Consider the following 13,466-nt stretch of genomic DNA (forward strand, 5'->3'; position numbering starts at 1 on the left):
GGGTCTGTGCAATGAAGACAGATTCCCTCCAGCCCAGAGTCTGTGTACTGAAGACATGTTCCCTCCAGCCCGGAGTCTGTATACTGAAGACAGGCTCCCTCCAGCCCAGGGTCTGTGTACTGAAGACAGGTTTCCTCCAGCCCAGGGTCTGGGTACTGAAGGCAGGTTCCCTCCAGCCCAGGGTCTGTGTACTGAAGACAGGTTCCCTCCAGCCCAGGGTCTGTGTACTGAAGACAGATAACCTCTATCCCAGGGTCTATGTACTGAAGACAGGTTCCCTCCAGCCCAGGGTCAATGTCCCGAAGACAGGTTCCCTCCCAGAGTCTGTGTACTGAAGACAGGTTCCCTCCAGCACAGGGTCTGTGTACTGAAGACAGGTTCCCTCCAGCCCAGGGTCTGTGTACTGAAGACAGGTTTCCTGCAGCCCAGGGTCTGGGTACTGAAGGCAGGTTCCCTCCAGCCCAGAGTCTGTGTACTGTAGACAGGTTCCCTCCAGCCCAGGGTCTGTGTACTGAAGACAGATAACCTCTATCCCAGGGTCTATGTACTGAAGACAGGTTGCCTCCAGCCCAGGGTCAATGTCCCGAAGACATGTTCCCTCCCAGAGTCTGTGTACTGAAGACAGGTTCCCTCCAGCCCAGGGTCTGTGTACTGAAGACAGGTTTCCTCCAGCCCCAGGGTCTGTGTACTGAAGATAGGTTCCCTTCCACCCAGGATCTTTGTACTGAAGACAGGTTCACTCCCGCCCAGGGTCTGTGTACTGAAGACAGGTTCTCTCTATCACAGGGTCTGTGCACTGAAGACAGATTCCCTCCAGCCCAGAGTCTGTGTACTGAAGACAGGTTCCCTCCAGCTCAGGGTCTGTGTACTGAATACAGGTTCCCTCCCACCCAGGGTCTGACTGTACAGAAGACAGGTTTCATCTACCCCAGGGTGTGTGTACTGAAGACAGGTTCCCTCTACCCCAGGGTCTGTCTGTACTGAAGACAGGTTCCCTCTACCTCAGAGTCTGTGTACTGAAGACTGGTCCCCTCTACCCGAGGGTCTGTGCACTGAAGACAGGTTCCCTCTACCCCAGGATCTGTGTACTGAAGACAGGTTCCCTCTACCCCAGGGTCTGTCTGTACTGAAGACAGGTTCCCTCTATCCCAGGGTCTGTGCACTGAAGACAGGTTCCCTCTACCCCAGGGTCTGCCTGTACTGAAGACAGGTTCCCTCTACCCGAGGGCCTGTGTACTGAAGACAGGTTCCCTCTACCCCAGGGTCTGTGTACTGAAGACAGGTTCCCTCCAGCCATGGGTCTGTGTACTGAAGACAGGTTCTCTCTATCCCAGGGTCTGTGCACTGAAGACAGATTCCCTCCAGCCCAGAGTCTGTGTACTGAAGACAGGTTCCCTCCCGTCCATGGTCTGGGTACTGAAGGCAGGTTCCCTCCAGCCCAGGGTCTGTGTCCTGAAGACAGATAATCTCTATCCCAGGGTCTATGTACTGAAGACAGGTTCCCTCCAGCCCAGGGTCAATGTCCCGAAGACAGGTTCCCTCCCAGAGTCTGTGTACTGAAGACAGGTTCCCTCCAGCCCAGGGTATGTGTACTGAAGACAGGTTCCCTCCCACCCGGGGTCTTTGTACTGAAGACAGGTTCTCTCTATCACAGGGTCTGTGCACTGAAGACAGATTCCCTCCTGCCCAGAGTCTGTATACTGAAGACAGGTTCCCTCTACCCCAGGGTCTGTGTACTGAAGACAGGTTCCCTCTACCCCAGGGTCTGTGTACTGAAGACAGGTTCCCTCTACCCCAGGGTCTGTCTGTACTGAAGACAGGTTCCCTCTACCTCAGAGTCTGTGTACTGAAGACAGGTTCCCTCTACCCCAGGGTCTGTGTACTGAAGACAGGTTCCCTCTACCCCAGGGTCTGTCCGTACTGAAGACAGGTTCCCTCTACCTCAGAGTCTGTGTACTGAAGACAGGTTCCCTCTACCTCAGAGTCTGTGTACTGAAGACAGGTTCCCTCTACCCCAGGGTCTGTTTCCTTAAGACAGGTTCCCTCTACCCCAGGGTCTGTCCGTACTGAAGACAGGTTCCCTCTACCTCCGAGTCTGTGTACTGAAGACAGGTTCCCTCTACCCGAGGGTCTGTGTACTGAAGACAGGTTCCCTCTACTCCAGGGTCTGTGCACTGAAGACATGTTCCCTCTACCCCAGGGCCGGTGTACTGAAGACAGGTTCCCTCTACCCCAGGGTCTGTGTACTGAAGACAGGTTCCCTCCAGCCCAGGGTCTGTGTACTAAGGACAGTTTCCCTCTACCCCAGGGTCTGTGTACTGAAGACAGTTTGCCTCCAGCCAAGGGTCTGTGTACTGAAGACAGGTTCCCTCTATCCCTGTGTCTGTGCACTGAAGACAGGTTCCCTCCCACCTAGGGACTGTCTGTACTAAAAACAGGTTCCCTCTACCCCAGGGTCTGTCTGTACTGAATACAGATTCCCTCTACCCGAGGGCCTGTGTACTGAAGACAGGTTCCCTCTAGGCCAGGGTCTGTGTACTGAAGACAGGTTCCCTCTGCCCCAGGGTCTGTGTACTGAAGACAGGTTCCCTCCAGCCAACTGTCTGTGTACTGAAGACAGGTTCTCTCTATCCTAGTGTCTGTGTACCGAAGACAGATTCCCTCTTCCCCAGGGTCTGTCTGTACTGAATACAGGTTCCCTCTACCCGAGGGCCTGTGTACTGAAGACAGGTTCCCTCTACGCCAGGGTCTGTGTACTGAAGACAGGTTCCCTCTGCCCCAGGGTCTGTGTACTGAAGACAGGTTCCCTCCAGCCAACAGTCTTTGTACTGATGACAGGTTCTCTCTATCCCAGGGTCTGTGCAATGAAGACAGATTCCCTCCAGCTCAGAGTCTGTGTACTGAAGACATGTTCCCTCCAGCCCAGGGTCTGGGTACTGAAGGCAGGTTCCCTCCAGCCCAGGGTCTGTGTACTGAAGACGGGTTCCCTCCAGCCCAGGGTCTGTGTACTGAAGACAGATAACCTCTATCCCAGGGTCTATGTACTGAAGACAGGTTCCCTCCAGCCCAGGGTCAATGTCCCGAAGACAGGATCCCTCCCAGAGTCTGTGTACTGAAGACAGGTTCCCTCCAGCCCAGGGTCTGTGTACTGAAGACAGGTTCCCTCCAGCCCAGGGTCTGTGTACTGAAGACAGGTTTCCTGCAGCCCAGGGTCTGGGTACTGAAGGCAGGTTCCCTCCAGCCCAGAGTCTGTGTACTGTAGACAGGTTCCCTCCAGCCCAGGGTCTGTGTACTGAAGACAGATAACCTCTATCCCAGGGTCTATGTACTGAAGACAGGTTCCCTCCAGCCCAGGGTCAATGTCCCGAAGACATGTTCCCTCCCAGAGTCTGTGTACTGAAGACAGGTTCCCTCCAGCCCAGGGTCTGTGTCCTGAAGACAGGTTTCCTCCAGCCCCAGGGTCTGTGTACTGAAGACAGGTTCTCTCTATCCCAGGGTCTGTGCACTGAAGACAGATTCCCTCCAGCCCAGAGTCTGTGTACTGAAGACAGGTTCCCTCCAGCCCAGGGTCTGTGTACTGAAGACAGGTTTCCTCCAGCCCAGGGTCTGGGTACTGAAGGCAGGTTCCCTCCAGCCCAGAGTCTGTGTACTGAAGACAGGTTCCCTCCAGCCCAGGGTCTGTGTACTGAAGACAGGTATCCTCCAGCCCCAGGGTCTGTGTACTGAAGACAGGTTCCCTTCCACCCAGGATCTCTCTACTGAAGACAGGTTCACTCCCGCCCAGGGTCTGTGTACTGAAGACAGGTTCTCTCTATCACAGGGTCTGTGCACTGAAGACAGATTCCCTCCAGCCCAGAGTCTGTGTACTGAAGACAGGTTCCCTCCAGCTCAGGGTCTGTGTACTGAAGACAGGTTCCCTCCAGCTTAGGGTCTGTGTACTGAAGACAGGTTCCCTCCAGCCAACTGTCTGTGTACTGAAGACAGGTTCTCTCTATCCTAGTGTCTGTGTACCGAAGACAGATTCCCTCTTCCCCAGGGTCTGTCTGTACTGAATACAGGTTCCCTCTACCCGAGGGCCTGTGTACTGAAGACAGGTTCCCTCTACGCCAGGGTCTGTGTACTGAAGACAGGTTCCCTCTGCCCCAGGGTCTGTGTACTGAAGACAGGTTCCCTCCAGCCAACAGTCTGTGTACTGATGACAGGTTCTCTCTATCCTAGTGTATGTGTACCGAAGACAGATTCCCTCTTCCCCAGGGTCTGTCTGTACTGAATACAGGTTCCCTCTACCCGAGGGCCTGTGTACTGAAGACAGGTTCCCTTTACGCCAGGGTCTGTGTACTGAAGACAGGTTCCCTCTGCCCCAGGGTCTGTGTACTGAAGACAGGTTCCCTCCAGCCAACAGTCTGTGTACTGATGACAGGTTCTCTCTATCCCAGGGTCTGTGCAATGAAGACAGATTCCCTCCAGCCCAGAGTCTGTGTACTGAAGACATGTTCCCTCCAGCCCGGAGTCTGTATACTGAAGACAGGCTCCCTCCAGCCCAGGGTCTGTGTACTGAAGACAGGTTCCCTTTACGCCAGGGTCTGTGTACTGAAGACAGGTTCCCTCTGCCCCAGGGTCTGTGTACTGAAGACAGGTTCCCTCCAGCCAACAGTCTGTGTACTGATGACAGGTTCTCTCTATCCCAGGGTCTGTGCAATGAAGACAGATTCCCTCCAGCCCAGAGTCTGTGTACTGAAGACATGTTCCCTCCAGCCCGGAGTCTGTATACTGAAGACAGGCTCCCTCCAGCCCAGGGTCTGTGTACTGAAGGCAGGTTCCCTCCAGCCCAGGGTCTGTGTACTGAAGACAGGTTCCCTCCAGCCCAGGGTCTGTGTACTGAAGACAGATAACCTCTATCCCAGGGTCTATGTACTGAAGACAGGTTCCCTCCAGCCCAGGGTCAATGTCCCGAAGACAGGTTCCCTCCCAGAGTCTGTGTACTGAAGACAGGTTCCCTCCAGCCCAGGGTCTGTGTACTGAAGACAGGTTCCCTCCAGCCCAGGGTCTGTGTACTGAAGACAGGTTTCCTGCAGCCCAGGGTCTGGGTACTGAAGGCAGGTTCCCTCCAGCCCAGAGTCTGTGTACTGTAGACAGGTTCCCTCCAGCCCAGGGTCTGTGTACTGAAGACAGATAACCTCTATCCCAGGGTCTATGTACTGAAGACAGGTTGCCTCCAGCCCAGGGTCAATGTCCCGAAGACATGTTCCCTCTCAGAGTCTGTGTACTGAAGACAGGTTCCCTCCAGCCCAGGGTCTGTGTACTGAAGACAGGTTTCCTCCAGCCCCAGGGTCTGTGTACTGAAGACAGGTTCCCTTCCACCCAGGATCTCTGTACTGAAGACAGGTTCACTCCCGCCCAGGGTCTGTGTACTGAAGACAGGTTCTCTCTATCACAGGGTCTGTGCACTGAAGACAGATTCCCTCCAGCCCAGAGTCTGTGTACTGAAGACAGGTTCCCTCCAGCTCAGGGTCTGTGTACTGAAGATAGGTTCCCTCCCACCCAGGGTCTGACTGTACAGAAGACAGGTTCCCTCTACCCGAGGGCCTGTGTACTGAAGACAGGTTCCCTTTACGCCAGGGTCTGTGTACTGAAGACAGGTTCCCTCTGCCCCAGGGTCTGTGTACTGAAGACAGGTTCCCTCCAGCCAACAGTCTGTGTACTGATGACAGGTTCTCTCTATCCCAGGGTCTGTGCAATTAAGACAGATTCCCTCCAGCCCAGAGTCTGTGTACTGAAGACATGTTCCCTCCAGCCCGGAGTCTGTATACTGAAGACAGGCTCCCTCCAGCCCAGGGTCTGTGTACTGAAGACAGGTTTCCTCCAGCCCAGGGTCTGGGTACTGAAGGCAGGTTCCCTCCAGCCCAGGGTCTGTGTACTGAAGACAGGTTCCCTCCAGCCCAGGGTCTGTGTACTGAAGACAGATAACCTCTATCCCAGGGTCTATGTACTGAAGACAGGTTCCCTCCAGCCCAGGGTCAATGTCCCGAAGACAGGTTCCCTCCCAGAGTCTGTGTACTGAAGACAGGTTCCCTCCAGCACAGGGTCTGTGTACTGAAGACAGGTTCCCTCCAGCCCAGGGTCTGTGTACTGAAGACAGGTTTCCTGCAGCCCAGGGTCTGGGTACTGAAGGCAGGTTCCCTCCAGCCCAGAGTCTGTGTACTGTAGACAGGTTCCCTCCAGCCCAGGGTCTGTGTACTGAAGACAGATAACCTCTATCCCAGGGTCTATGTACTGAAGACAGGTTGCCTCCAGCCCAGGGTCAATGTCCCGAAGACATGTTCCCTCCCAGAGTCTGTGTACTGAAGACAGGTTCCCTCCAGCCCAGGGTCTGTGTACTGAAGACAGGTTTCCTCCAGCCCCAGGGTCTGTGTACTGAAGATAGGTTCCCTTCCACCCAGGATCTTTGTACTGAAGACAGGTTCACTCCCGCCCAGGGTCTGTGTACTGAAGACAGGTTCTCTCTATCACAGGGTCTGTGCACTGAAGACAGATTCCCTCCAGCCCAGAGTCTGTGTACTGAAGACAGGTTCCCTCCAGCTCAGGGTCTGTGTACTGAAGACAGGTTCCCTCCCACCCAGGGTCTGACTGTACAGAAGACAGGTTTCATCTACCCCAGGGTGTGTGTACTGAAGACAGGTTCCCTCTACCCCAGGGTCTGTCTGTACTGAAGACAGGTTCCCTCTACCTCAGAGTCTGTGTACTGAAGACTGGTCCCCTCTACCCCAGGGTCTGTGCACTGAAGACAGGTTCCCTCTACCCCAGGATCTGTGTACTGAAGACAGGTTCCCTCTACCCCAGGGTCTGTCTGTACTGAAGACAGGTTCCCTCTATCCCAGGGTCTGTGCACTGAAGACAGGTTCCCTCTACCCCAGGGTCTGCCTGTACTGAAGACAGGTTCCCTCTACCTGAGGGCCTGTGTACTGAAGACAGGTTCCCTCTACCCCAGGGTCTGTGTACTGAAGACAGGTTCCCTCCAGCCATGGGTCTGTGTACTGAAGACAGGTTCTCTCTATCCCAGGGTCTGTGCACTGAAGACAGATTCCCTCCAGCCCAGAGTCTGTGTACTGAAGACAGGTTCCCTCCCGTCCATGGTCTGGGTACTGAAGGCAGGTTCCCTCCAGCCCAGGGTCTGTGTCCTGAAGACAGATAATCTCTATCCCAGGGTCTATGTACTGAAGACAGGTTCCCTCCAGCCCAGGGTCAATGTCCCGAAGACAGGTTCCCTCCCAGAGTCTGTGTACTGAAGACAGGTTCCCTCCAGCCCAGGGTATGTGTACTGAAGACAGGTTCCCTCCCACCCGGGGTCTTTGTACTGAAGACAGGTTCTCTCTATCACAGGGTCTGTGCACTGAAGACAGATTCCCTCCTGCCCAGAGTCTGTATACTGAAGACAGGTTCCCTCTACCCCAGGGTCTGTGTACTGAAGACAGGTTCCCTCTACCCCAGGGTCTGTGTACTGAAGACAGGTTCCCTCTACCCCAGGGTCTGTCTGTACTGAAGACAGGTTCCCTCTACCTCAGAGTCTGTGTACTGAAGACAGGTTCCCTCTACCCCAGGGTCTGTGTACTGAAGACAGGTTCCCTCTACCCCAGGGTCTGTCCGTACTGAAGACAGGTTCCCTCTACCTCAGAGTCTGTGTACTGAAGACAGGTTCCCTCTACCTCAGAGTCTGTGTACTGAAGACAGGTTCCCTCTACCCCAGGGTCTGTTTCCTTAAGACAGGTTCCCTCTACCCCAGGGTCTGTCCGTACTGAAGACAGGTTCCCTCTACCTCCGAGTCTGTGTACTGAAGACAGGTTCCCTCTACCCGAGGGTCTGTGTACTGAAGACAGGTTCCCTCTACTCCAGGGTCTGTGCACTGAAGACATGTTCCCTCTACCCCAGGGCCGGTGTACTGAAGACAGGTTCCCTCTACCCCAGGGTCTGTGTACTGAAGACAGGTTCCCTCCAGCCCAGGGTCTGTGTACTAAGGACAGTTTCCCTCTACCCCAGGGTCTGTGTACTGAAGACAGTTTGCCTCCAGCCAAGGGTCTGTGTACTGAAGACAGGTTCCCTCTATCCCTGTGTCTGTGCACTGAAGACAGGTTCCCTCCCACCTAGGGACTGTCTGTACTAAAAACAGGTTCCCTCTACCCCAGGGTCTGTCTGTACTGAATACAGATTCCCTCTACCCGAGGGCCTGTGTACTGAAGACAGGTTCCCTCTAGGCCAGGGTCTGTGTACTGAAGACAGGTTCCCTCTGCCCCAGGGTCTGTGTACTGAAGACAGGTTCCCTCCAGCCAACTGTCTGTGTACTGAAGACAGGTTCTCTCTATCCTAGTGTCTGTGTACCGAAGACAGATTCCCTCTTCCCCAGGGTCTGTCTGTACTTAATACAGGTTCCCTCTACCCGAGGGCCTGTGTACTGAAGACAGGTTCCCTCTACGCCAGGGTCTGTGTACTGAAGACAGGTTCCCTCTGCCCCAGGGTCTGTGTACTGAAGACAGGTTCCCTCCAGCCAACAGTCTTTGTACTGATGACAGGTTCTCTCTATCCCAGGGTCTGTGCAATGAAGACAGATTCCCTCCAGCTCAGAGTCTGTGTACTGAAGACATGTTCCCTCCAGCCCAGGGTCTGGGTACTGAAGGCAGGTTCCCTCCAGCCCAGGGTCTGTGTACTGAAGACGGGTTCCCTCCAGCCCAGGGTCTGTGTACTGAAGACAGATAACCTCTATCCCAGGGTCTATGTACTGAAGACAGGTTCCCTCCAGCCCAGGGTCAATGTCCCGAAGACAGGATCCCTCCCAGAGTCTGTGTACTGAAGACAGGTTCCCTCCAGCCCAGGGTCTGTGTACTGAAGACAGGTTCCCTCCAGCCCAGGGTCTGTGTACTGAAGACAGGTTTCCTGCAGCCCAGGGTCTGGGTACTGAAGGCAGGTTCCCTCCAGCCCAGAGTCTGTGTACTGTAGACAGGTTCCCTCCAGCCCAGGGTCTGTGTACTGAAGACAGATAACCTCTATCCCAGGGTCTATGTACTGAAGACAGGTTCCCTCCAGCCCAGGGTCAATGTCCCGAAGACATGTTCCCTCCCAGAGTCTGTGTACTGAAGACAGGTTCCCTCCAGCCCAGGGTCTGTGTCCTGAAGACAGGTTTCCTCCAGCCCCAGGGTCTGTGTACTGAAGACAGGTTCTCTCTATCCCAGGGTCTGTGCACTGAAGACAGATTCTCTCCAGCCCAGAGTCTGTGTACTGAAGACAGGTTCCCTCCAGCCCAGGGTCTGTGTACTGAAGACAGGTTTCCTCCAGCCCAGGGTCTGGGTACTGAAGGCAGGTTCCCTCCAGCCCAGAGTCTGTGTACTGAAGACAGGTTCCCTCCAGCCCAGGGTCTGTGTACTGAAGACAGGTATCCTCCAGCCCCAGGGTCTGTGTACTGAAGACAGGTTCCCTTCCACCCAGGATCTCTCTACTGAAGACAGGTTCACTCCCGCCCAGGGTCTGTGTACTGAAGACAGGTTCTCTCTATCACAGGGTCTGTGCACTGAAGACAGATTCCCTCCAGCCCAGAGTCTGTGTACTGAAGACAGGTTCCCTCCAGCTCAGGGTCTGTGTACTGAAGACAGGTTCCCTCCCACCCAGGGTCTGACTGTACAGAAGACAGGTTTCATCTACCCCAAGGTGTGTGTACTGAAGACAGGTTCCCTCTACCCCAGGGTCTGTCTGTACTGAAGACAGGTTCCCTCTACCTCAGAGTCTGTGTACTGAAGACAGGTCCCCTCTACCCCAGGGTCTGTGCACTGAAGACAGGTTCCCTCTACCCCAGGATCTGTGTACTGAAGACAGGTTCCCTCTACCCCAGGGTCTGTCTGTACTGAAGACAGGTTCCCTCTACCTCAGAGTCTGTGTACTGAAGACAGGTTCCCTCTACCCCAGGGTCTTTGTACTGAAGACAGGTTCCCTCTACCCCAAGGTCTGTGTACTGAAGACAGGTTCCCTCTACCCAGGGCCTGTGTACTGAAGACAGGTTCCCTCTACCCCAGGGTCTGTGTACTAAAGACAGATTCCCTCGAGCCAAGGGTCTGTGCACTGAAGACAGGTTCCCTCTGTCCCAGGGTCTGTGCACTGAAGACAGGTTCCCTCCAGCCAAGGGTCTGTGTACTGAAGACAGGTTCCCTCTATCCCAGGGTCTGTGCACTGAAGACAGGTTCCCTCTACCCCAGGGTCTGCCTGTACTGAAGACAGGTTCCCTCTACCCGAGGGCCTGTGTACTGAAGACAGGTTCCCTCTACCCCAGGGTCTGTGTACTGAAGACAGGTTCCCTCCAGCCATGGGTCTGTGTACTGAAGACAGGTTCTCTCTATCCCAGGGTCTGTGCACTGAAGACAGATTCCCTCCAGCCCAGAGTCTGTGTACTGAAGACAGGTTCCCTCCAGCCCAGGGTCTGTGTACTGAAGACAGGTTCCCTCTACCCAAGGGTCTGTGTACTGAAGAAAAGTTCCCTCCAGCAAAGGGTCTGTGTACTAAATACAGGTTCCCTCTATCTTAGGGTCTGTGCACTGAAGACAGGTTCCCTCCCGCCCAGAGTCTGTGTACTGAAGACAGGTTCCCTCCCGTCCATGGTCTGGGTACTGAAGGCAGGTTCCCTCCAGCCCAGGGTCTGTGTCCTGAAGACAGATAACCTCTATCCCAGGGTCTATGTACTGAAGACAGGTTTCCTCCAGCCCAGGGTCAATGTCCCGAAGACAGGTTCCCTCCCAGAGTCTGTGTACTGAAGACAGGTTCCCTCCAGCCCAGGGTATGTGTACTGAAGACAGGTTCCCTCCCACCCGGGGTCTTTGTACTGAAGACAGGTTCTCTCTATCACAGGGTCTGTGCACTGAAGACAGATTCCCTCCTGCCCAGAGTCTGCATACTGAAGACAGGTTCCCTCCAGCCCGGGGTCTGTGTACTGAAGACAGGTTCCCTCTACCCCAGGGTCTGTGTACTGAAGACAGGTTCCCTCTACCCCAGGGTCTGTGTACTGAAGACAGGTTCCCTCTACCCCAGGGTCTGTCTGTACTGAAGACAGGTTCCCTCTACCCCAGGGTCTGTGTACTGAAGACAGGTTCCCTCTACCCCAGGGTCTGTCTGTACTGAAGACAGGTTCCCTCTACCCCAGGGTCTGTCTGTACTGAAGACAGGTTCCCTCTACCTCAGAGTCTGTGTACTGAAGACAGGTTCCCTCTACCCCAGGGTCTGTGTACTGAAGACAGGTTCCCTCTACCCCAGGGTCTGTCTGTACTGAAGACAGGTTCCCTCTACCTCAGAGTCTGTGTACTGAAGACAGGTTCCCTCTACCCCAGGGTCTGTGTACTGAAGACAGGTTCCCTCTACCCCAGGGTCTGTTTCCTTAAGACAGGTTCCCTCTACCCCAGGGTCTGTCCGTACTGAAGACAGGTTCCCTCTACCTCAGAGTCTGTGTACTGAAGACAGGTTCCCTTTACCCCAGGGTCTGTGTACTGAAGACAGGTTCCCTCTACTCCAGGGTCTGTGCACTGAAGACATGTTCCCTCTACCCCAGGGCCGGTGTACTGAAGACAGGTTCCCTCTACCCCAGGGTCTGTGTACTGAAGACAGGTTCCCTCCAGCCCAGGGTCTGTGTACTAAGGACAGTTTCCCTCTACCCCAGGGTCTGTGTACTGAAGACAGGTTCCCTCCCGCCAAGAGTCTGTGTACTGAAGACCCGTCCCTCCCGCCCAGAGTCTCTGTACTGAAGACATGTTCCCCGCCGCCCAGGGTCTGGGTACTGAAGGCTGGTTCCCTCCAGCCCAGGGTCTGTGTAGTGAAGACAGGTTCACTACAATCCAGAGTCTGTGTACTGAAGACAGGTTCCCTCTATCCCAGGACCTGTGAATGGAAGACAGGTTCCCTCCAGTCCAGAGTCTGTGTACTGAAGACAGGATCCCCCCAGCACAGAGTCTGTGTACTGAAGACAGGTTCCCTCCAGCTAAGGGTCTGTGTACTGAAGCCAGGTTCCCTCCAGCCAAGGGTCTGTGCACTGAAGACAGGTTCCCTCCTAACCAAGGTCTGTGTACTGAAGACAGGTTTCCTCAGGCCCAGGGTCTGTGTACTGAAGACAGGTTCCTTCCAGCCAAGGGTCTGTGTACTGAAGACAGGTTCCCTCTATCCCACGGTTTGTGTACTGAAGACAGGTTCCCTCTATCCCAGGGCCTTTGTACTGAAGACCGGTTCCCTCCAGTCCAAGATCTGTGTACTGAAGACAGGTTCCCTCCAGCCCGGGGTCTGTGGACTTAAAACAGGTTCCCCCCAGCCCAGAGTCTGTGTACTGAAGACAGGTTCCCCCCATCCCAGAGTCTGTTTACTGAAGACAGGTTCCCTACAGCCCAGGGTCTGTGTACTGAAGACAGGTTCCCTCCAGCCAAGGGCCTGTGCACTGAAGAGAGGGTCCCTCCTAAGAAAGGTCTGTGTACTGAAGACAGGTTCCCTCCAGCCCGGGGTCTGTGTACTGAAGACAGGTTCCCTTCCATACAGGGTCTGTGTACTGAAGACAGGTTCCCTCCAGCCAAGGGTCTGTACACTGAAGACAGGTTTCCTCCGGCCCAGGGTCTGTGTACTGAAGACACGTTCCCTCCCGCCCAGGGTCTGTGTACTGTAGATAGGTTCCCTCCAGCCAAGGGTCTGTATACTGAAGACAGGTTCCCTCCAGCCCAGGGTCTGTGTACTGAAGACAGGTTCCCTTCCATACATGGTCTGTGTACTGAAGACAGGTTCCCTCCCGCCCAGGGTCTGTGCACTGAAGATAAGTTCCCTCCAGCCAAGGGTCTGTGGACTGAAGACAGGTTCCCTCTATCCCAGGGTCTGCGTACTGAAGACAGGTTCCCTCCAGCCAAGGGTCTGTGCACTGACGACAGGTTTCCTCCAGCCCAGGGTCTGTGTACTGAAGACAGGTTCCCTCCAGCCTCTGGTCTGTGTACTGAAGACTGGTTCCCTCCCACCCAGGGTCTGTGTACTGAAGACACGTTCCCTCCCACCCAGGGTCTGTGTAGTGAAGACAGGTTCCCTCCAGTCCAGGGTCTGTGTAGTGAAGACAGGTTCACTCCAATCCAGAGTCTGTATATTGAAGACAGGTTCCCTCTATCCCAGGGTCTGTGCACTGAAGACAGGTTCCCTCCCACCAAGAGTCTGTGTACTGAAGACAGATTCCCTCCCGCCCAGAGTCTGTGAACTGAAGACAGGTTCCCTCCCGCCCAGGGTCTGGGTACTGAAGGCAGGTTCCCTCCAGCCCAGGGTCTGTGTACTGAAGACAGGTTCCCCCCATCCCAGAGTCTGTGTACTGAAGACTGGTTCCCTACAGCCCAGGGTCTGTGTACTGAAGACAGGTTCCCTCCAGCCAAGGGTCTGTGCACTGAAGAGAGGGTCCCTCCTAAGAAAGGTCTGTGTACTGAAGACAG

The sequence above is a fragment of the Lissotriton vulgaris genome, chromosome 6, assembly GCF_964263255.1.
Source record: "Lissotriton vulgaris chromosome 6, aLisVul1.2, whole genome shotgun sequence".
In the NCBI taxonomy this organism is placed as follows: Eukaryota; Metazoa; Chordata; class Amphibia; order Caudata; family Salamandridae; genus Lissotriton; species Lissotriton vulgaris.